The sequence below is a fragment of the Canis lupus genome, chromosome 38 (genome assembly GCF_011100685.1).
Source record: "Canis lupus familiaris isolate Mischka breed German Shepherd chromosome 38, alternate assembly UU_Cfam_GSD_1.0, whole genome shotgun sequence".
Classification (NCBI taxonomy): domain Eukaryota; kingdom Metazoa; phylum Chordata; class Mammalia; order Carnivora; family Canidae; genus Canis; species Canis lupus.
The window spans coordinates 17,764,041-17,788,056 of record NC_049259.1 but is presented as its reverse complement, the minus strand read 5'-3'; the positions used below and the strand labels follow the sequence as shown (position 1 = coordinate 17,788,056).

General features: G+C 41.6%; 1 long non-coding RNA gene across 1 annotated transcript; it reads left to right on the top strand.

The window, feature by feature from the left end:
* The first annotated feature begins 3,316 nt into the window (after positions 1-3,316).
* LOC111094551 lies at positions 3,317-6,321 on the top strand. Its single transcript, XR_005385540.1, has 4 exons — positions 3,317-3,369; positions 3,889-3,987; positions 4,125-4,254; positions 6,127-6,321. It is a non-coding gene; the product is annotated as an uncharacterized LOC111094551 (long non-coding RNA).
* Positions 6,322-24,016: the final 17,695 nt, after the last annotated feature.

The window sequence follows — 24,016 nt, the reverse complement described above, 5'->3', positions numbered from 1 at the left end:
AAAGTGTATGAACAACTGGTTAGAACTGTTAACAAACTTTTCCCTAAAAGAATTGAGGGATTAAATAATAGTTTAAAGAAACATCTCCAAGAGGTGCATGATGAAGAAGGACCCACATTTCAGGCTATTTCCTACATGGATTCCCTGCTTCTGTTTTGGTGACACCCCACTGGTAGTGGCCTCTGAGTTGTTCAGCCAACACTTGGTAGGAAGGGCTCAGTGCTCAGTGCTCTGACCTCATGGGATTCAGGTTAGCCTTAAATCATAGCACACAGCATAGCGAGCCAAAGAAAATGGTTTTTTTCCGGGACACAGACAGCCATAGTGCAGCCATTTTGGAAAGCCATAGATGCTCTATTTCCTTTTCAGGGGCTGGGCCACTACCTTCTGCTTCTCTCTCATCTCTTTTCTCTCTCTCTCACCCCCTCTCTCTCTCTGCTGAGCAATATCCTTGTTTTACCTCATCCATGGCCCATAAAAACTCCCTTAACCTCCTCAGTAACACTGAATCTCTCCATATGCTCCATCCCTCTGAACTCTCCCTCTCAGTGCTAGCTTTGGAAGGATTAGGAGCTTACTCGGTACAGGCAGCTGAGACCAGGGCTGGCAAAAGACACACACTGTCCAGAGCATGACTGCTTCAGACCATAGAGGGCCCAGCCAGGAATCTCCCAGAAGGAAGTGTGGGTGAGTAGGAAGGGAATGCTGGGGAAGAGCACCGGACGGGAGGTCAGCCAGCCCATGTATGTAGCCTTGTTTCTCTGTTTGCCACTTGCAGACCTTGAAAAATGCTTACTCTTCAACTAGCCATGGCTTCCCTCATGAGGGAAATGAGATTGTATGAGCACTTGGCCTACCTACTTCTTCTAAGGGTCATGTCGAAAATAAAGTGTCACCAAAGTACTGGAAAGATAACTAAGCATCAACCAATGTCAGTTGGCTGCGAGAATTTATCTATGGATGTTTTTTAGAAACAGCCACAGTGTGGGCAAGCTCAGAGGCAAAGCACACAGGCACTTCCATGAAAACGTGGTAGGTGGGAGGGGAGAGGGCAAGACTGGGCAGAGTGGGGCCTGGAGACACTGGCCTGCTTCTAGAGGCAGGTGGAGACTGTGCATTCCAGGGGAGGCCCCTATCTGCCTCCGGCTTATTCAACTGCTGTTTCTCCCTTTAATCTCTGCTCTAAAAGAAAAGATTCACGGCAGCCGCCCTCTCAGTTTCAAAGAGAAAAAGTACTTTATCAATGTTACAAAAATCTAATAGAAACAGAAAGAAGAGAAAAAGGGAAATCGATGCATAAACGAGGGCAATAGTAAGCAGAAAGGAGAGTAAGACAGAGTCACATCAAATCAGGTACCTCATAGCGGAGGCATCCAGGCTGGAGTCCAGATGGAGAGGCCCCGGGCGGAGCATCCTCCCCTTGGGTGAGGCTTCCGACTGACCACCCCCATCAGGGCCATATTTATCAGGCAAATGATGGAGTCCGAAGTTAAACATTTGTTTGCATTTGCGGTTTGGAGCAAGCTTCCTCTGGAGACACGATTCCTCTGTTATTATGTCTTTACATCTTCAAGGCGCCTGGGCTAGGTGTGTTTGCTTCCCCTCCCAGATTCCATTCCAGGGGGTCAGCCTAGCCTGGAGTTGGACGGGATGCAAGACAACGTTTATAGCTCTTGGCGTCCAGATCAGAAGGGCCAGTCCTGACGTGGAGACCAGCTAATGTCAACTAACCAGGCTCCTGAGGTCACTTATGCAGCATGAGTCTCACAAGCAATATTCTCTCTTTTCAAGAAAAATTATGTACATATTTTTAGAGAGAGAGAGAGAGTGGGGTAGGTGGGGAGGACAGAGGCAGAGAGAAAGAGAGAGAGAATCTCAAGCAGACTCCCCACTGATCACAAAGCCCAATGTGGTGCTTGATCTCACAACCCTGAGATCATGACCTGAACTGAAATCAAGAGCTGGACAGTTAAAATGACTGAGCCCAAGGCAACGTCACTTAGGTTTCAACAGAAGAGAGCCATCTGTTTTGCCTGGACTGCTATGCTCTGCTCCAGTGCTCACTCCAAGAGGAACATAATAAGAGAAGAATAATCAGAACAGTAAAGAGTCAGGCAAATGCAGGATGGTGGGTGTTTAAAAACCGCTGAAGCTATTTAGGCTGGAAAATATGTGTTAGGGGCAGGACAGGAGCCCGATCAGTATCTTGACCGCAATATGAACTTCATTGAAAGATGGAATCAACACCATGTGTGTTCTTGTCCAGCAGGACAAGAGCCAGTAGGGAGAAGTCCCAGGGAGGTGGGCTTGACTCGAAATAAGAAGGGATTTTCCAATAAGGAGTCATATCTCAAAATGAAATGGTCTGCTTGGTGAAGTAGTGAGTTTCCCAAGTCAGGAGGTATGTAAGGAGAAACTTGTGACCATTAACCAGGGCTTTTCAGATCAGTGGTTCTCAACCTCCAGTGTGGTAAGAATCACTGTGAAACTTTTAAAAATCAGATTGCTGGTTCCAGCTCCCTGAGATTCTGATTCAGTGTGTCTGAAGTGGGAGCCATCGATCCGCATTTGACAGAGTTCCCAGGCTATGCTGCTTCCAGTCTCCAGATCACATTTTATGTAGCAAAGGTTATATTAATATATAACGTAAGATAGGACCAGACCATCTAATTTTCCAATTTTGATAGTCCATTGTGATAATGATAGAAAAAGTGTAGTTCACTGGATGAATTTAGATATCACCAAAACAAACTTGCTCTGTAAAAATATATATAAAATAACTTGATGTGTATGCTCTGGCAAATCAAATTTCTGCTAACATCAATTGATGTTGTCTATCATAGAAGGACCAATGGAGAAGGTGACCATGGAACTATATAAATTTTAGTTTTAAAGTAGGCTCACTGGGATGCCTGGGTCGTTCAGTGGTTGAGCATCTGCCTTCAGCTCAGGGCATGATCCCGGGGTCCTGGGATCAAGTCCCACATCAGTCTCCCTGCAGGGAGCCTGCTTCTCCTTCTGCCTGTGTCTCTGCCTCTCTTTGTGTGTCTCTCATGAATAAGTAAAATTTTAACACCTAAAATAAATAAATAAATAAATAAATAAATAAATAAATAAATAAATAAATAAATAAATAATAAAGTAGGCCTGCTATGAAACTATAAAGCTTACTATACAACTGTGTAAATGCAATGGAAGAATTGATGTAAGCTTGGTGTTTCCTGAATCTAAACTATTTTCAATTACTCTGCTTCCGCAGTGTTTCCATAGCGAAGACTCTAAGAGTCCAGAGGAATTGATGGGAGTGAGAATTCCCGTGATGGCCAATGGAATCCTGGTGCTGGCCCAGTTGTGAAGCTCAGCCACATTGTAAGCACGTCTGGTTTCTTAGAGTTGTGTCTTGTTGACCTGGCATTTCTCCCCTTGCCTGTGCTGGTGCACAAACTGAGGATTACCGAGATTCAAGGCTTATTTGTATGGCTTTCCACTGGGAATGCATATCTATGGATAAAAGGCTACAGAAGTTTTGAGCATGTTAGTGGAGCCAAGTGGATACTCTATAGTCATGACCAGAAATTAGCCTGTTGCTCTTTATCAAGATCTTTGTCATGATCTCTAGCAATTAATACACCCATGTCGTAAAAGACTACATGGTTTACAAAGATTGAAGCACAATTATATGTGCAGATGTTAAAAGATATTCATTGAAAAAAATCTAATTGTGGGACCATGGGCATTTGTGATCCCCCATATACCTCTGATTGTACACGTATATGCTGTTTTAGGAAGATACAAAACACTTAACAGTGGCTTCCTCTGGGAATAAGGATTGGGTATGTGTGTATATAGGGGGTAGTCTTTCATGTTCCATGGATTTTTTTTTAACAGAGAGACTGAGTATAAAATACTGGTGAAATAAAATGGCAGCGACTTGGACAACTAATTCAAATCATCACTCTCCTGTCCTGAGAGGCATGGTTTAGAAAGGTATCTATAGTCTGCAAAGAAAATTTAGAGGGTTCAGAATGATCTAGATAGTTGACTTCCATATTGCAAATTTTCCAAATAATTACTTAACATACCTCCCACTTTGAGGTCTGTGAATAATTTGTGCATGTGTGTAGTTGTGCTTATTTAGTATGGTGAACAGAGTGCAAACAGAGCAGCTGTCGGAAACATGCTGAGCAATTGCACAGTGATCCAGTCATACACTGAGGGGAGCCCACCCACCAAGGTAACCCATCTACACCAATGGTGAGTTTTGTCAATGTCTAAGCTTGCCCTCTGCTGCCTCTTGTGGGGAAATCACGATGCTTTAAAACAATGTCCTCTCTGACTAGGGTTCAGATAATTCCTTCACTCCAACAGTATTAATTGGTCACCTACTATGTGCCAGGGGCATGTGTATGTCATCATATGTGATACTTTTATATCTATTGAATAAGTCTATTTACTTTCTTGTGTGATTATTTTCTTATTAAAACTATCCATTGTAGAGAGGGGGGAAAGTCAAAAAAATGATTGGTAAACAAAATTTTACATTTGTAGTGTAAGCCCTGATAGGTTTTCTTTTTCTTTTTTTGTAATGCAAGTGATAAGCCAGCCATTTCAAGGAGGCATCCACTTAATGAGCTGGAATAAGCACATTGTCAGCCACATGGCTCCATAAAGAGCCAGGCTGCCTCTCTGCACTGAAGTTCCTTTGTTTCAGAGATCTTGGCTGATTTTGCTAACTTACCATTTGGGCCACTTGTCTTTTCTCTTCCTCATGCTTTAAATCTCCATGCTTTAAGGTTATGGATAATGAGTAAGCCCTCAAAAACTTAGGTCCCCATTCTCAACCCCAATAAAAGCAGAACCTCTGGCCAGTGAGCACTGTCTCTCTTTCTCTCTCTCTCTCTTTTTAAGATTTTCATTTATTTATTCATGAGAGACACAGAGAGAGGCAGAAACACAGGAAGAGGGAGAAGCAGGCTCCCCATTGGGAGTGCTATGCAGGACCATGCCCTGAGCCAAAGGCAGATGCTCAACCACGGAGCCACCTAGGTGTCCTTTCCTCTCTTTCTTTCACTGTCTCTCTACCTGTGATCTTGCTGTGTGATAGTAGGTGTGTTGCATAACTTCCAGGTCTTCTAAGTAATAAAACTTTATTTTTTTCAAAGTTTCCAGATGGTTGTTACTCAAGGGCATCTTGCAGTCATAAGAACCATGAGGATTGGTCCAGTTGGAACATTGGTTTGGAAAGGGGACGTGTCTGTGGAAAACTCACTGAGGCCCCAGGGAGGGCCCTCAGGCATTTCCAGCCAATAGCATTTCCTTCAATGATAGGTTGACACTGGCACAAAACAGTATCTTAAAGGAGTTCTGATAGTAGTTTTTTGGACCAATTAAACTAGGTAAAGGCATGTAATAGATGCCATAGCATTTTAGAACTAGGGATAGCTTAAGAAATTATGTAGTTCAACCCTCCTTTATTTGAGAGCCAAGAAAACCAAGGTTCAGAGACAATACCAGCTGGTAGAAAGGCAGACAGGAAAGTAGAAAAAAAATGGCCAGCACTAAAATTTATATCACCTTGTTCATTGATTTGCCACATTTTCAACCTGAGAATGAAAGAACTAATCAAAAAGAAAAAGGATCAAGTTGTAATGTTTGTTTTTTTTGTTGTCACTGTATTTTTATGTTTATGCCATGACCACTGGTTTGAAAAAGGGAACACATAAAAACTAACACTATATGTAGAGATATATATTTAGGACTCATGCACAGGGAAGTAAATAGCTGACATCAGAGAATAGACAAGAACACCAGAGCTGAGCCAAGAAGTAAAAACAAGGAAAACTGATCCCCAGTCCTTTGCAAGGTGTGTGATTTGGGAGGTCAGGGCCAAGAGAAAATGCCTGCACCAATCCAGGCCTGGAGTCTGGCAGAGCTCAGGAGACTGAGAGGGTGAGAGAGCCCATGAGCTGCTGGGGCACTCGATATGCACAAGGCAAAAGCACTTGATCTTGAGAAGCCTATTGATGAGCAGGACACACAGTTACACTATGCAAAGGTTGTGAAGTCTTAATTTACCAAGTCTTTTTCTTTTCTTCTTCTTCTTTTTTTTTTTTTTTTTTTTTAAAGAACACACACTAGAGTCTGGGCAAGAAGAGTCGAGGCCTTTGTGAGCACAGGCCAAGTCTTCAGCCAGGTCCCTGAACAACGAGGTGGCGCAGTCATGCTCCAAAGATCCAGCAGAAGGAGGTGCTGAAGGGTGGGGATGGATTCTGGCTCTTGCCTCCTTTCCAGCCCAATACAATCTTTACCCTGTGGAGTTGACCTGTGGTTCTGTCTTTATCAAAGAGACCATGTAACTTCTATGTTCTTTGTCCTATCCAACAGCTGCCCTGACTACCCCACTTTGAACATGCTCCTGCTTTATTCCAGGTGTTTCTAAGCACCAGATGAGAGGCTTGGATATTGAACCGTGTGTAGGACACGCTCCTTTTGGTTTGCTTTAATGATGCATCAAAAAGACCATGACGGCATCTGTGATGATAACTGGGCAGAGAATAAATTAAATTCAAGGTTGCAATCATGTAGACTATGGTCCGAAGCCTCAGAAAAGGTATTGATATGACCCTGTAGGGTGCATCTTTCTCAGCTGACATGATTATAGGAAATGGAAAGGACCAAAACAGGCTTATATACTCTGCAACCCATACCAGTAACTAATGAGACAGGATTGGAACTAATCCCTCAGAATTTATTGACGCTTAATTTTACAGATAATTCTCACCATGGGTTGTCTGGTTTGTCAGGCCAGAGCAATAAATGAGAAGGGAATTACTGTTGACTTCAGACTCAATGACAAGAACTGTAATAATGACCAGAATAGGGAGGAGACATTAAAACCTCATCATAGTACTTGGGCAGTAATTAAGGTGCTTAATGATGAGAATGAGCAATAAAAGCAGTTTAAGTTATGTTCGTTACACACGGTTCAAAAAAACAAAAGTGTGATAAATTTTAGAAATATTTTTGTCAAAACACAAAGTTAAAAGTAATGGGATTAAAAGCAAACAAGGATTTCCTTACCTGTGTAAATTTCAGTGCCCCAGAATTCTGTTTGCATGACTGCACCTGATAAATGAAGCTTCCCTCTATGTATACAATCACTACTACCAGGTGAAAGTTGGCTGAAGATCTCAGCACTTGGCAAGAGCTATGTGCTAGAGCCGAGGTATCACAGCAGAGAGAGAAGGAGAGCTGGGTTGTTGTGATGAATACTTGATCAAAGTGGAGAACCAGGATCAAAGTTGAGAATGGGACCATCACATTCTAGCAGTGGCCTATACCTCTGTCTTGCACTAGTGGAGATAGCTACTTTTTTTTTATATATATATATTTTTATTGGTGTTCAATTTACTAACATACAGAATAACCCCCAGTGCCCGTCACCCCTTCACTCCCACCCCCCGCCCTCCTCCCCTTCTACCACCCCTAGTTCGTTTCCCAGAGTTAGCAGTCTTTACGTTCTGTCTCCCTTTCTGATATTTCCCACACATTTCTTCTCCCTTCCCTTATATTCCCTTTCACTATTTTTTATATTCCCCAAATGAATGAGAACATATAATGTTTGTCCTTCTCCGACTGACTTACTTCACTCAGCATAATACCCTCCAGTTCCATCCACGTTGAAGCAAATGGTGGGTATTTGTCATTTCTAATAGCTGAGTAATATTCCATTGTATACATAAACCACATCTTCTTTATCCATTCATCTTTCATTGGACACCGAGGCTCCTTCCACAGTTTGGCTATCGTGGCCATTGCTGCTATAAACATCGGGGTGCAGGTGTCCCGGCGTTTCATTGCATTTGTATCTTTGGGGTAAATCCCCAACAGTGCAATTGCTAGCTACTTTTAAGATGAAGCCTTTTGCACTCGATGACCAGACTGTGTTCTCCTGGCTTTTTACTAGCTTCTTTGTATGATAATGGCCCTGTAGAGAAAGAGAGAGAGAAAGAGAAGAGGAAAAGCATAACTTTGGGGTCTTGACCTTTCCTAAAGAACATTTTCATCTCATATGCGGGAACAGAATTCAGAAAAAAGCATACCCAATGAAGTTCCTGGAATGAGTAAATGGATAAGTGAATGTATGCATGGAAGGAAAAAAAGGCTAATACGAGTCATCTTCCCTGGTTTTGCAGATTCCCAAACTCTCAGACATCATTGCCAGCCTTCCCAACCACATCATTTATGGTGGAACAATGGTCAAATCCAAAATGAAATAATTCATAGAAATAGCCATCATTTTTGAAGAATAGCACTGCAGAGAATACTGACGTGGTCATCACTACAGGATATACCTTCTCTTTTCCTTTCTTTGGCGATTCTGAGAATAGCACTGATTACCAAATATCCCTGTAGCATGGCATATTCCCACTTCATTCCCAACTCCGGCTTTCATTGGCTTAGACCAGCCAGTGGGAATGGTCATACTAACAACAGAACTCCAAAAGTGCTATTTAAAGGTGAGAAGACAGGGGCACCTGGGTGGTTCAGTCAGTTAAGCATCTGACTCTTGATTTCATCTCAGGTCATGATCTCAGGCTTGTAGGATCAAACTCTGGGTGGGGGAGGTGGGGGGTTCTGTGCTCAGGTCAGAGTCTGCTCCAGATTCTCTCTCCCTCTCCCTCTGCTTCTTCCCCGGATCATGTACTCTCTTTCTCTAAAATAAATAAATAAAATCTCTTTTAGTCTTGTTGACTGTTTCTTTTGCTGTGCAGAAGCTTTTTATCTTGATTAGGTCCCAATAGTTCATTTTTGCTTTTGTTTCCCTTGCCTTCATAGATGTATCTTGCAAGAAGTTGCTATGGCCAAGTTCAAAAAGGGTGTTGCCTGTGTTCTTCTCTAGGATTTTGGTTGATTCTTGTCTCACATTTAGATCTTTCATCTATTTTGAGTTTATCTTTGTGTATGTTGTAAGAGAATGGTCTAGTTTCATTCTTCGGCACGTGGCTGTCTAATGTTCCCAGCACCATTTATTGAGGAGACTGTCCTTTTTCCAGTGGACAGTCTTTCCTGCTTTGTCAAATATTAGGTGACCATAGAGTTGAGAGCCCATTTCTAGCTTCTCTATTCTGTTCCATTGACCTGTGTGTCTGTTTTTGTGCCAGTACCACACTGTCTTGATGACCACAGCTTTGTAGTACAATTTGAAATCCGGCATTGTGATGTCCCCAGCTTTGGTTTTCTTTTTCAATACTCCCCTGGCTATTCAAGATCTTTTCAAAATCAATATTCAAGATCTTTTCTGATTCCACATAAATCTTAAGATTATTTGTTCCAACTCTGTGAAGAAAGTCCATGGTATTTTGATAGGGATTGTATTGAATGTGTAAATTGCCCTGGGGAGCAGAGACATTTTCACAATATTAATTCTTCCGATCCAGGAGCATGGTATATTTTTCCATCTCTTTGTGTCTTCCTCAACCTCCAGAATGGGAGAAGATATTTGCAAATGACATATCAGATAAAGGGCTAGTATCCAAGATTTATAAAGAACTTATTAAACTCAACACCCAAGAAACAAAAAATCCAATCATGAAATGGGCAAAAGACATGAACAGAAATTTCACCAAAGAAGACATACACATGGCCAACAAGCACATGAGAAAATGCTCCGCATCACTTGCCATCAGGGAAATACAAATCAAAACCACAATGAGATCCCACCTCATACCAGTGAGAAAGGCTAAAATTAACAAGACAGGAAACCACAAATGTTGGAGAGGATGTGGAGAAAGGGGAACCCTCTTGCACTGTTGGTGGGAATGTGAACTGGCGCAACCACTCTGGAAAACTGTGTGGAGTTTCCTCAAAGAGTTAAAAATAGAGCTACCCTACAACCCAGCAATTGTACTGCTGGGGATTTACCCCAAAGATACAGATGCAATGAAAACCTGGGACACCTGAACCCCAATGTTTATAGCAGCAATATGCACAATAGCCAAACTGTGGAGGGAGCCTCAGTGTCCATCAAAAAATGAATGGATAAAGAAGCTGTGGTATATGTATACACTGAAATATTCCTCAGCCATTAGAAATGACAAATACCCACCATTTGCTTCAACATGGATGGAACTGGAGGGTATTACACTGAGTGAAGTAAGTCAATCAGAGAAGGACAATCATTATATGGTCTCACTCATATGGGAAATATAAGAAATAGTGAAAGGGATTGTAGGGGAAAGGAGAGAAAATGAGTGAGAAAAATTAGAGAGGGTGACAAAACATGAGAGACTCCTAACTCTGGGAAATGAACAAGGGGTAGTGGAAGGGGAGGTGGGCGGGGGGATGGGGTGACTGGGTGACAGGCACTGAGGGGGGCACTTGCCAGGATGAGCACTGGGTATTATACTATATGTTGGCAAATTGAACTTCAATAAAAATATTTTTAAAATAATAATAATAAAAATATCTTTAAAAACAAAAGTGAGAGGACAGTAGTAGAATGAATCTGTGGTTTCTTTGCTGCTGATAGACACCCCGAACCAAAGGAGTATGAAAATCAATCCAGTTTAAATTAAAGGACTGGAAAATTACAATCACTATTACTATGAACTATTTTTTTCTTTTAAAATAATTCCATCTTCCAGCCAAATTTTATTTAGCTTAAATTAATAACAAGGACATATTTTCTCTCTCACACTTTTTTAAATAAATTTATTTTTTATTGGTGTTCAATTTGTCAACATACAGAATAACACCCAGTGCTCATCCCGTCAAGTGCCCACATCAGTGCCTGCCACCCAGTCACCCCCACCCCCCTCCCACCTCCCCTTCCACCACCCATAGTTCGTTTTTTTTTTTTAAATAGACTCTATGCCCACCCAGCATGGAGCCCAACACAGGGCTTGAACTCACAACCCTGAGATCAAGACCCGAGCTGAAATCAAGAGTCAGACATTTCACCAACTGAGCTACCCAGGTGCCCCTCTTTCTTCCCTTCCTTCTTTCCTCTCTTCCTCTCTCTCTCCCTCCCTCCCTCCCTCCATCTCCCTCTCTATTTCTCCCACTCTATCTGTCTTTCTTTCTTTTTGGGGAATTCAAAAGGCCTAAAAAAGAAAAGTGGAAGAAATCCATTCATAGCGATGTTACAAACATGAAGGACTTCCCCATCCTTGTCCATGCTGAGCTCTACACACAGCACGAAAGTAGCCGGAATCAGGAGCCAGCACCAGCCTCACACCAGTGCTGTGAGTTCCACTTAGAATTTTCATACAAATTTTTTCTGGATCACAAGTTCTCCTTGATTCTTTTTCTATCTATCCTATGGAACCAATAGTAATTAAGGAACCAGAGAAGGGAAAATATGTTTGTTTTTTTCCACCAGTTCTGGTTAACTCCCATCTCTGTTGCTAACAGAAAAGTCAGGTGTGTGTTTTCTTTCTAGAGTTCCTCTTTCAGGTCCTTTCAATCAGCTATGGACAAGCTCAGCACCTGAGTTTCCCTTTTTTTTTTCTTTACTTTCCCAAGCATATGCTATCTTTCCCTAGACCCCTCCTTGTACCATTTATTCTTTCATAGGCCTAAACATGTTACCTTCCTTCAAGGATGTGATGGCTGACATCGTTTAGAGAAGAGAGGCTTTGGGGAGAAGGTAGGGCCCTTTCCCAGCAGACAATTACTGCAAACAGCATTTATGGGCTTAGGGAGGTGGGGTCAAAGGAAAGCAAAATCTCTGAGTCAGATTTTAAACGAAACTTCTAACATCAGGGAGGCAGTCCCAAGCCCGTCCAAAGCTAAGATTGATAACTCATTATTGCTTACTCTTACACTTACTCTGTCTTGGTTTTAATATTCACATATAATTTGGTTACCCTTTAAGCCAAGAGAAAATACTTCATAATGTGGAAATAAGAAAAACAAAGCAGAAATTCACTTACGAAACAAATATCTGAGAGCTTACTGTGCATTGGGAACTATGCTCGCCAAATGGGAGAAAGGTGGCAATAATAGAATTCCCACCCACAAGGAACTGCCAACTGACAATAATTAAATGTTTGCCGACCGAAGATTTCTTCACACAAGCTAAGACCACAAATGTGTCCCAGGAGAAATTTCAAAAGTGGCAGGAATCAGTTGAATGCTCTAATCAGGAAAAGACCTAAGACTACCAGATATTTCCTAGGTTCCTACTCTCTCCTTTGGGAGACTTCTGTGCAAGTCTGTATTTAGGCAGGGGGATGGGTGACTGGGTGACAGGCACTGAGGGGGACACTTGACGGGATGAGCACTGGGTGTTACACTATATGTTGGCAAATCAAACTCCAAAAAAAAAAAAAAGAAGGAAAAACAGGGGTGCCTGGCTGGCATAGTCAGAAGAGCAGGTGACTCTTGATCCCAGGTTCATGAGTTCAAGCCCCATACTGGGTGTAGAGATTACTTAAAAATAAAACATTTAAAATAAAATAAAATAAAATAAAATAAAATAAAATAAAATAAAATAGGGGGAAAATAGTGAGGCACCTGGGTGGCTCAGTTGATTAAATGTCTGCCTTCAGCTCAGGTCATGATCCCAGGATCCTGGGATCAAGCCCTGCCTCGGGCTTCCCACTCAGCAGAGTCTGCTTCTCCCTCTCCCTCTGTCTCTCTCCTTGCTTATGCTCTCTTGCTTTCTTTCTTTCAGATAAATAAATGCATTCTTTAAAAAAAAAAAAAAGGAGGGAAAATAACCTCAACCCTTAAAACAATAGAAAACCAAATTCAACCTTCTGTGGCCAGATGCTCCAAATGAACTCTTAGATAATTGTGGGAAATAGTTAAACAAATGTCCACTTCACACCTAGAGATGTACTGAAACCTACGGAGGCTATAAAAAGGTCCACAAGCCCTGGTCCCTGCTAACACGCAGGTTAGGCATCGTCAAGAACACGAGACTCCATGTGCATGAGAGATACCCCCAGACAACATGTGCAGCACAGAAGGCCATGGTAAGAAATTGGTGAGGGCAGGAGCCCCAGTGGGGAGAGATGGGGAGAACTTGAGTGGTCACGAGAGGGAGGGATTCAAGCCTCATCCTGAAGTAACACTTGTCTGTGCCAATGGAAAGACGGGCCAAGCATCCCAGGATCAAGCGTGGCCCCAGACGCTCCAAAGTCATGAACAGTTTCTAGTCTCTCCGCGCAGTCTCTTCGCCCGTGTGGTCCACTCTTAGATATCTCAGAACCCTCTGCACAGGCTTCCAGAAGGATTACATAAACCACATGGACACCCTTACCTCTCTGGTAGGAGTGCAACCCAGTTTGCTGTCTCTATTCATCACCCATCCCAATCTAGCATTGGACGTTTTCTTTGCGTCATGTACCTCACACCAGTACCACCAGCAGAGACTGGAGAAATGGGGCACAGAGCCCACAGAGCCATCCTGACCCAGAGAGAATGGATTCTCAAACCCACGACACCTCAGGAGGCCCATGAGTACACCTGCCAATCTCTTAGGCCAACCCGGTTCCATTTTGTCTGAGCCAGCCTGGCCATCTCAGTGTTTATGAATACCAGCTATTAACATGACAGATTGGAGCCAAGGCTACAGGGGACCCCCGTGTCCCTCTACTTCCAAAGGCCAACCCCACTGCCTTTCAGTGGCTTCATTCCCCTCACCTGGCTTGCTCCCAGAGAGAAATTTACCCATCACAGATCACTAAGAGAGGAGGTTTGACTGGGTGTTATCACCGTCCTCTGTCATTATGTATTCAAGGCTCACTACACACATGTCCCCAACAATGGTAATCATGTCACACTGCTTGAGCATCAGTCAAAAGATATGTACCTCATGGAATTCTATTTGATTAGCATCCCCATTCAATAAGAGCAATCAGATCATGGTTGCTTCGACCAAGTACCTCTACATATCTATTCCTAATAGAGAGGAATTTGAAAGATATCCACTCCCCATAGTGTCTGGCAGGATTATTCCATAATTGTAATTGCCCATTATTCAGCCAACACATAAATAAATGAACATTTATTTATCGACCATGTGCTAGCCACTTTTCTAAGTGCTTTACACGTGTTATGTCATAAACATTACAACAATATACACAGGGGAAGAATTCTTCATTTCTTTTTTATGGAAGACATTAGCCCCGATTGCCCAGGGTTATAAGACTAATAAATGGTGGTTCAGCATTTGAACCTGATACCAAAGCCAGTGTTTTTTGCTGTACACCACACCATCTTTTTTTTTTTCACACTATCCTTCATTATTTTCAATGGATATTTTTCAGGAGTTTATATACTGGAATATTTAAAGCCCTACTAGCATGACATGTATTTTCTTTATTGCTGATTACTTGCTGAAGCAAGCAAATTGTTACAGGGTACCTAGGCAAAAGATGCATTTTTCCAGCAACACATAAATATTTATAATAGAATGCCTTCTTGAAACTTCCTTTTCCATATAATTTACAAATTGCATATTACAATGATATGAAGCCAGAAACATTGTGAAATAAAATTCTATTTCATAAGGTGCAAATGTTTATCATCTCAGTCTGTTTAGAACGTTTGAATAAAAAAATTGTACATTTTAAAGACTTTTTGGTTAAAAGCCTTCTTTAATGATGAGTATGAGATATATATATATATATGATGAGTATATATATATATATATATATATAGAGAGAGAGAGAGAGAGAGAGAGAGAGAGAGAGAGAGAGAATCAACTTCCAAATTCTGGCATCCAGTAGAATCTGAGGTCATGAAAGTGTAAACTGTATTTTCATATTGTAAAATATTTGGAAAAGCATCTATAAGTCTATCAATCTCATTGTAAGATTCATTAAGGTTGTTCATCGAATATTCCTGGTTTCCTCTCTGACCACATAGTAGGGAGTTAGCTTCTTTGCCCCCTTTGAAGTTGGACCTGACAGTGTGACTTGCTTCAGCCAAATAAATGCAAGGAGTCACATATTTCATTGCCACTTAGAAGCTTTAGGATATCGTGCCAATCACATCTTTCCTCTGGCAAAGTTTTAAAAACTGAGGCAGCAGGTGTGAGGATGGAAACTTTCTCAGACTGGGTCCCAGAGTGGTTACAGCGAGCACAGGCTGGTCACATAGGATGAGCATTTGTTGTGAATCACAGATAGATGGGAATTGTTTGTGTAGCACAACCTTGCTTATGGTGACCGATGCCAGCAAGGGTTTCCATTTTTTCATGTTCCCCTCACACTTTATGCACCTAAACATACAGCTTTCTTTACATGGACAAAATCATAATACACATAACTTATCTTTGACACTTTTCAAAACATATTGTAAACATTTTCTCAGCTTTTTCTCAACACCATGTTTGTCATTTTAATGGTTTTATAGTAGCCTATTATATCAATATGCAATTATTAACTGCTTTTTTCCATTATTTACATTGTTTCTGGGGTTTTTTTCTATTACAAAAAAATGCAGCTAAAAGTAATTTTGCACATGTAGCTTTTTTTTTTTTTTTTTTTTTTTTTTTACTTATGATAGTCACACAGAGAGAGAGAGAGAGAGGCAGAGATACAGGCAGAGGGAGAAGCAGGCTCCATGCACTGGGAGCCCGACGTGGGATTCGATCCCGGGTCTCCAGGATCGCGCCCTGGGCCAAAGGCAGGCGCTTAACCGCTGCGCCACCCAGGGATCCCACATGTAGCTTTTTTAATCAAAATTATTTTCTCAGGATAAAGGAAAGAAATTTTTGTTTGCCTTCCAGTTTTATAGCAAGGTCTTTTATAGTCAAACTTATAGTACATTTTTCTCTTTATTTTTTTATTTTTATTTTTATATTTTTTTATTTTTAATAAATTTATTTTTTATTGGTGTTCAATTTGTCAACATACAGAATAACACCCAGTGCTCATCCTGTCAAGTGCCCACCTCAGTGCCCACCACCCAGTCACCCCCACCCCCTCGCCCACCTCCCCTTCCACCTCCCCTAGTTCATTTCCCAGAGTTAGGAGTCTTTCATGTTCTGTCTCCCTTTCTGATATTTCCCACATATTTTTTCTCCTTTCCCCTTTATTCTCTTTCACTATTTTTTATATTCCCCAAATGAATGAGACCATATAATGTTTGTCCTTCTCCTATTGACTTATTTCACTCAGCATAATACCCTCCAGTTCCATCCACGTCGAAGCAAATGGTGGGTATTTGTCGTTTCTAATGGCTGAGGAATATTCCATTGTATACATAAACCACAGCTTCTTTATCCATTCATCTTTCGATGGACACCAAGGCTCTTTCCACAGTTTGGCTATTATGGACATTGCTGCTAGAAACATCGGGGTGCAGGTGTCCCGGCGTTTCATTGCATCTGAATCTTTGGGGTAAATCCCCAACAGTAGTGCAATTGCTGGGTCATAGGGCAGGTCTATTTTTAACTCTTTGGGGAACCTCCACGTAGTTTTCCAGAGTGGCTGTACCAGTTCACATTCCCACCAACAGTATAAGAAGGATCCCTTTTCTCCACATCCTCTCCAACATTTGTGGTTTCCTGCCTTGTTAATTTTCCCCATTCTCACTGGTGTGAGGTGGGATCTCCTTGCGGTTTTGATTTGTATTTCCCTGATGGCAAGTGATGCGGAGCATTTTCTCATGTGCTTGTTGGCCATGTCTATGTCTTCCTCTGTGAGATTTCTGTTCATGTCTTTTGCCGATTTCATGATTGGATTGTTTGTTTCTTGGGTGTTGAGTTTAATAAGTTCTTTATAGATCTTGGAATCTAGCCCTTTATCTGATACGTCATTCGCAAATATCTTCTCCAATTCTGTAGGTTGTCTTTTAGTTTTGTTGACTGTATCCTTTGCTGTGCAGAAGCTTCTTATCTTGATGAAGTCCCATAGTTCATTTTTGCTTTTGTTTCTTTTGCCTTCGTGGATGTATCTTGCAAGAAGTTACTGTGGCCAAGTTCAAGTACACTTTTCTTTAAATTGGTATAAGAATTTTAGTACTAATGAAATTGAGAAAACATTGCCTTTTCTGTTGTCATTCTTTGAAATCGCCATGCTAATTGGTTCAAAAGATAATGTCCAGAATATTCTGAAGCCATGTTCACAAAGATGTCCTTCAAAGATAAAATCGAGTCACACTCTAAACCTCACTTCCTGATGAACTACTTGATCATAGAATTTTTTACTTACTATAAATGACTAAAAATTATACGGGTTTCTGCACTAAATGCAGCTGAATTGTTTCTGCTGAGACCTAATTAGCAATGTTTCATCCACATGTTGTTCAACAAGGGAAGCAATATTTCTATAGAATCTTTTATTGTTGGTAAATGTGTTCATACTACATTAATCCTTGGGAAAACCAGACTGGTTGCCTGGCCAAGAAACAAAAAAAACTCTGCTTTCCTCACTTTACATTGATCACTTTGATGAATAAAGCAGTTTTATTTCTTTTAACGCATAGACTATATATCTGAGATTGTCTGCCACTTTCATATTCTCAGTATTTTATATTTATCTGACACTATTTTCCAAGGCACTCAAAGTGCTTCTTAGATATTATCTCATAAATGCTCTGTAGAAATGATGAAGTCAGCACTTTACACAAGTATTTGAAACATTCGGAGCCACCATTTGTGAAATATTTAACCCTGCCAGGCTTCTGCCCCTACTTTGCTTTTCCTCTTCCTCCCACATCATACTTATTTTTAGTTTTCCCTTACATTTCAGTGCCTAAGAGATAAAAACATCACACCCAACACCCAGACAGTAGACATAAGGGCTGCCCAAAGAGTGGGGGACCTTCTTTTCTTGATGTTCACTGACTTAAGAGTCTTGATTACAGGCCAGACAGCCTCTGACATCATCAGATAGGCACTCACACCATGACTTCCCATGGTGGGCATTACCTCCAGCTTGGAGACAAATTGCTGAATGACCAAATGGTGACCTTAGGTCAGCCACAGGATCTTTTTAACATCAGACTCTTCCCTGTAAAATGGAATGAGCTTCTGTTTCACCCTTCTCAGAGAGTGGCTGAGAGAATCAGATAAATAATGCAAGCAAAAGTGCTTTGAAATCATCTAGGTACAGAGAGGAGTTAAGATGGTAGAGGAGTAGAGGGCCCCTCAGTTTGTCTCATCCCTTGAATACAACTAGATAGTTATCAAATCATTCTGAATACCCAAAAAATCCATTGGAGGTCCGAAATCATCTATGTGCATATATGACCATATCAGTCTAATAAAAGAAATCTGATGGTATTAGTACATGCTCTACCACAGAAGAAACCAAAAGATTTAAAAAAAAAAAAAACTTATTCCTCCAAACAAAAAATCTTAGGTTAGGTTATGTCCTACTGCAGGAGAAAATAACATGGGAAAAAAAAACATTGTTTAGAGAAATAGATAGAAAACATTTTATGCTGACAGGTATTTTTCATAAATAGAAACTATGTTCTTTAGATGCCTCATTCTAAACTAGCTTCCTGCCACCCATCCCAGTGATTCCTATAAACTGTGAGGCACTGGATTTGTTGCCAGAAGGCCTGAATTAAAATCTGGGGTTACTCCTTTAGTGACATCGAGAAAATCACCCCATCCTTCCATGTCTGCTTCGCTGATAATAAGTGAGAATACCTGTAGTATATACTCCCAAGGATCAAATGGGAAATTGTACATTGAGAACATTTTGTAAATTAAAAAGCAAATGACCCTCTTACAGCATCCATCTCCACAAACTCAAAACAAGTTTTAAAAAGGATATCATGGGGCACCTGGGTGGCTCAGTCAGTCAAGCAGCCAACTCTTGATTTCCGCTCAGGTCATGATCTCGGAGTCCTGGGATCAAGCCCGGCATCAAGCTCCCCACTCAGCAGTGAGTCTGCTTAAGAGTCTCTCTCTCTTTCTCTCCACAACCTCAAATGAATAAATCAATCTTTAAAAAAATAAATTACAAAGGACATCGTTAGCCAATTAAGGTACCATTTCTAAGTCAAGAAGAACTTGATCACCATCGAATGTTAGTAATAAGAGGAGAACAAGATTAGGCCACCATAGCCGGTAGGAGCGTAGCTTCTTCACTTCACAGACGAGGACTCTGGGATGGAGCTACCCTTCTTCTCCATGACCCCTCACCAGAGCAGCTCTAAAATCTCCAGGCAACTTCCAACTACCAAAGGCCATAGGCACTCTTAAATCTTTCCTGGCTTTAGTCTTTTTTTTTTTTTTTAAAACCATTTGCTGCATAATTGCTCCCTCCTCCTTTGAACTCCTCTCAGATTTTGGTGTTACCACATTTGCCTGACATCTTCCTCCTTTTCTTTTCATATCTAGTTTGCTTATTTTTCTGAGTTCTTACTCCTCTGTCCAACATCAAATGTTAGTGTGGATGCAGTGCAGCCTTTTTCACACTTATATAGAGTTTATGACATTTCAGGCCCTGCTCTAAAGACTTAATCAATATTCAGTCATTTACACTCATGACCACTCTGTAGAGGAGGTACAGATCCAGCCGGGGAATGTGAGGCACGGGAAGGATATGTAACTTGCTTTGGCACTTCCAACTGTGTTATGCTCACTCTGCTTATACTCCTCCATGGGCCTCCTGACTTCTGACTTCATTTCATGGGGTAAGTTCTCATGGGGTAGTAAGAGCTTTCCCTGCCCTGGGCTTTGTAAGATCTGTATCCCAAATCTGTACATCTAGACTCAACCCCACTCCTCAGCTTCACATTCCAACCACTCAGGAGGAGGGAATCTGGATTTACCATGGGCCACACAAACATAATACAACCCCAACTGAATTCATTGTCTCTCCACCCCAAACTTCCCAGCACCCACTCTTCATGTCTCTTTGCTTCTTTGGGTCTATTTCCCCATCTGTATAATTAATGGGTCGAACTAAATAATCTCCACAAACATCCTTACTTTAACATTCTCTGATTCTCCAAACATCTGTCTGTTTTAAATTTTCCTTAATTCATTCAATGCTATAAGCAATCATTGAGCATATTCTGTGACCCAGACCCGGGGCAAACACCGGTTAGGAAGAAAAGATCCCTGCCCTCGAACATGGACAGGAGACCCACGTGCCCAAACAGGCCAGTAGGTGGGCATGTCACCATGGAACCAGCTGCCAAATCCAAGACCTGCCTGTCAGCAATGCCTGCGTCTCCCTCACCAAACACTCCACCAGCCACTGGGCTCCATATCTTTACCTCCTAAACAGCTATCTTCTCTGCAAACTCTGTCTGCGCCTTCATGATGACTCAATTTGTTCAGTGCTGGCTGACCAGTGTCCCTGCCTTTGTAGTTTCCCCACTATCTACAGCATAATCTTTGCAAAACCCAAAATCTGACTGTGGCACCATCTTGTATTAAAGCCTCTGGTGGTATCTATTTGTGGGAAGACTCTCTCATGGCAGGTGCCCTCCTCCTCAGGCCCTGGAGCCACCCCAACCCCTTTGCTCTGCATTCCAGGAGGGCTCCCTGGGGGTCTTGCAGTTCCCTGCACACCTGGACCACCGCTCACACCTGTGACTGTGTATATGCAGATTCCTGTTGGTCTGCCTTTTACCTCAGTGATAAATCTTTATTGAGTCTTAGAAACTCAGCTCAGCTAGCACCCTTCTGAGAAAACTTCTCTGCCCCTGCCTCTCTTGGAGTCATAAATTCCCTTTTCTTGTGCCACTTCCATTCCTGAAGTGTATTTATTACTGCCCATAACACACACCATTATAATTATCACTTGCTGTCCGACCCAACTAGAGCAGAGGGCTATCCAGAGTGTGGACTGTGCTGGGTTATCCCTGTGCACCAGGGATGCCTGGATAGCAGTGCATAATCGGCCCACAGTGAAGGTTTGCTGACTGGATGACCGAGGGGCACTACTAGGAAAAGCTGTATGGACTGGATTATGTTTGAATGTGCCAACAAGAGTCCAAAACCTAACATCACAACAATACAGTAAGTTTCGTCTACACCACTAGCCTGGGAAGAAAGGACAGCAGAGGGCAGCTCAGGGATGAGTGTGAGAGCCAACAGTCCTCGCTCACATGTGTGGGGCTCTTCTGTGCTTCACTTCTCAAGCTCATCTCCCAGACAGGGGATGATTTAATCACATTGGACTCTTTAGACACAGGTGCAGAGCAACATGTACCACCTTTCCCCAGTTAGGGAAATGGAATTCAGTCTATGCAGCAAGAAAACTCTATGGAGGCAAAAGGCTAACTGACTCAGGCCCTTAAGTATATAATTAGAGGAATAATCTCTCTGAGGATTGAAGGTGGGGCAAAGGCTTTATGTGTCAGAAGGGATAGGCAAAGTCTTAATTCATTGTCCTGCCATTCTTATGTCCTCCCTTGCCTCAGCCCAAGAGGGCACGCAGGTTCATGGGGACTTCCTGGGATCTTCCCCAAATCACATGTATGCTCTGGGCAATCTGAAGGTGGCCCTTAGGTGAACAGGGTAAGAGTGCTTTAGCTAGCAATCTTTTCTATTCATCCACTCACGTAGGTGTCAAGCTGGAAAGACAGGCTGACTCCACCTGTAGCTAGCTAAGCCTTTTCGAAAACATAACCCCATCTTCTCAGTAATTTTGTGGCAGAAATAGGGTGAGCCTTTGGCCATGATACCAGGAGTATAGCCGCTAAACCAAAGCTCAGATATTATAGAAGAGTAAACACAGTAGCTTTCTCCTCAGAAGATTAGCTTCTGGATTTCCTGGGAGTTGTGCAGCTACTCAGCTGATGAGTGAAACCCCAGCTCGATTCTGTAGATCCTCCCCACCACCTCCTACCTGCATCAACACACACCCAAGGCTCTGGCCTCTGTTTGGATTCGTGGGACACCAGTGAACACCACATTGAAATGTATGAGCTGCCCTTACTTACATTCATTACCCTCATGCATGTTCCAAGGGCAGGGAATTTGTCCTATTTAACCATATATTCCCAGGGGTCAGCCCAGGCTTTGGCCCCTAGAATATAATAATCATTGCATGTAGAACAGGTGAATAATGAAGAAAAGTTTAAGAGGAGAGAGGTAGAGAGTAAAACCTGGAGATAGTTCAGGGAATTAAAGAATGCTAAAATAAGAATTTTGTGGAAATTATTTAGTTCAGCTTGTTAATGAGGTAGCTAAAGCCTGTAGTAGGGAGGCTCAGTTATTCTTGGTGAGATAAGAAGCCATTGAAAAGCTTTGAAACAAGTGACTTATGAGTTCGCCATTCTGGACTCACATGGCTCCCAAATAGAGGTAGTGCTTCTCATGTTTTAATAAGTGGACCCTGTTAAATGTAGGTTCTTGGGCAGTAGGTCTGGAAGGGCCTGAGAATCCGAATTTCTAAAGAAGCACCAAGTTGATATAGATGCTGCTGGTCTTCACGCCACTCTAAGCAATGAGGGACCAGGAGACTACCTCCTTTTTTGGTATATTCTTTGCATGGCAACCTAGAATGCTCAAAACTTCAGCTTGTATTTGCCCGGTATATCTTTTCCTATACTTCCACTTCCAATCTTAAAGGAAGTTATAAGGAAATGGAATTTAGTCGTCAAGCTGAGGTCTTCTGGTATCCAAGGAAAGATGGCAAGGGCATAGAAGGTCAGGGTTAGTTTTGCTAAGCCAAGATCAGGGACACAAAGTCAGAGTTGAGAGCTGTTGGACAAGCATTCTAGTTTAGGATCACCAAAAAAGTGGGATCTTTATCAGAGAGGGGCTTGAGGTTTTAAATACCAGGCCACGAGTGATAGCATCTTTTATTTGTATTCACCCAGATGCAGAGATTGACTTTGGTGCTCCACTTGCCTGCCTCTCCAGAGGGTTCTGATGCTTTCAGTCCATGAATCATCAAATACTACCATACACCCAACTATGCCAGGCACCTTGCAGCCACCGGTAACACAGCAATGAACAAAGAGAGACCCTGCTCTCAGGAGAAGAGTACACACACACACACACACACACACAATCATTTATACAAATGACAGACTTGCTAGGGAAGACCAGTGTGAGAAGAGGGATTGAGAAAAGGGCGGCGTCTCCAAAATCTTTTGCCTCTGACTGTCACTGAGTTTACTTCGTAACTAGAAGCCAAAGCTGAAAGTGGAAACTTGCTTCTTGAATATGACCTTTTCCCTTCTCTGGAGCTTTTTAAAAGTCATCACTACTGTTACATTTAATCCAGCCTTTTTTTGCAAATATAGAATTATTGCTTGCAAGAAGTAAAAATATTTATGAGTATTTTGTTCAATCTATTTTGTTTTGTTTTGTTTTAGGGGCTGTCCTTGAGGTTACAAAATATATTATTAACCTAGTGCACTCTCAAGTAATGTTTGTTGTACAAATATAACCCAGTATACTGTAATGTCCCACTTGGTCTTTTGTTCCATTCTTGTCATGCATCTTACTTCTACATATATTTAATCCTCACACTACATTGCTATTAGCTGTGCCTTCAACCATCTATTATCTTTTAAAGCTATAGTTTCATTACAACAATACTTTTTTATATTTATCTCTATATTTATCATTTTTAGTGCTTTTCATTCCTTTTATACATCTAATTTTTCATCTGGCATAATTTTACTTCTTTCCAGAAAACTTCTTAAAAAAATTTTTTTATAGTGAAGATCTGCTGGTAAGGATTGACTTCAGTTTTTGGTTTGATAAAATCTTGACCTTTATGTTTGAAAGTTATTTCCACGGGTTGGAAAATTCTAGGGTGACCTTTTTCTAAGTATTTTGGTGATGTGTCCCATTGTCCTCTGGCTCACGTAATTTCCGATAAGAAGCCTGCTGTCAACCTTATCTTTGTTCCTTGAATGCAATATGCCACTTTTCTCTGGCTGCTTTTAAGATATTTTATTTAGCACTGGTTTTCAGCAATTTGATCAGGATGTCCCTAGGTGTGGTTTTCTTTGTTTCTTTTGCTTGGAGTTTAATGAGCTACTTGGATCTATAAGCTTATAGTGGTCTTCAAATTTGGATAGTAACCGGCCATCATTTCTTTAAGTATTTCCTCTCTCTTCTCTCCTT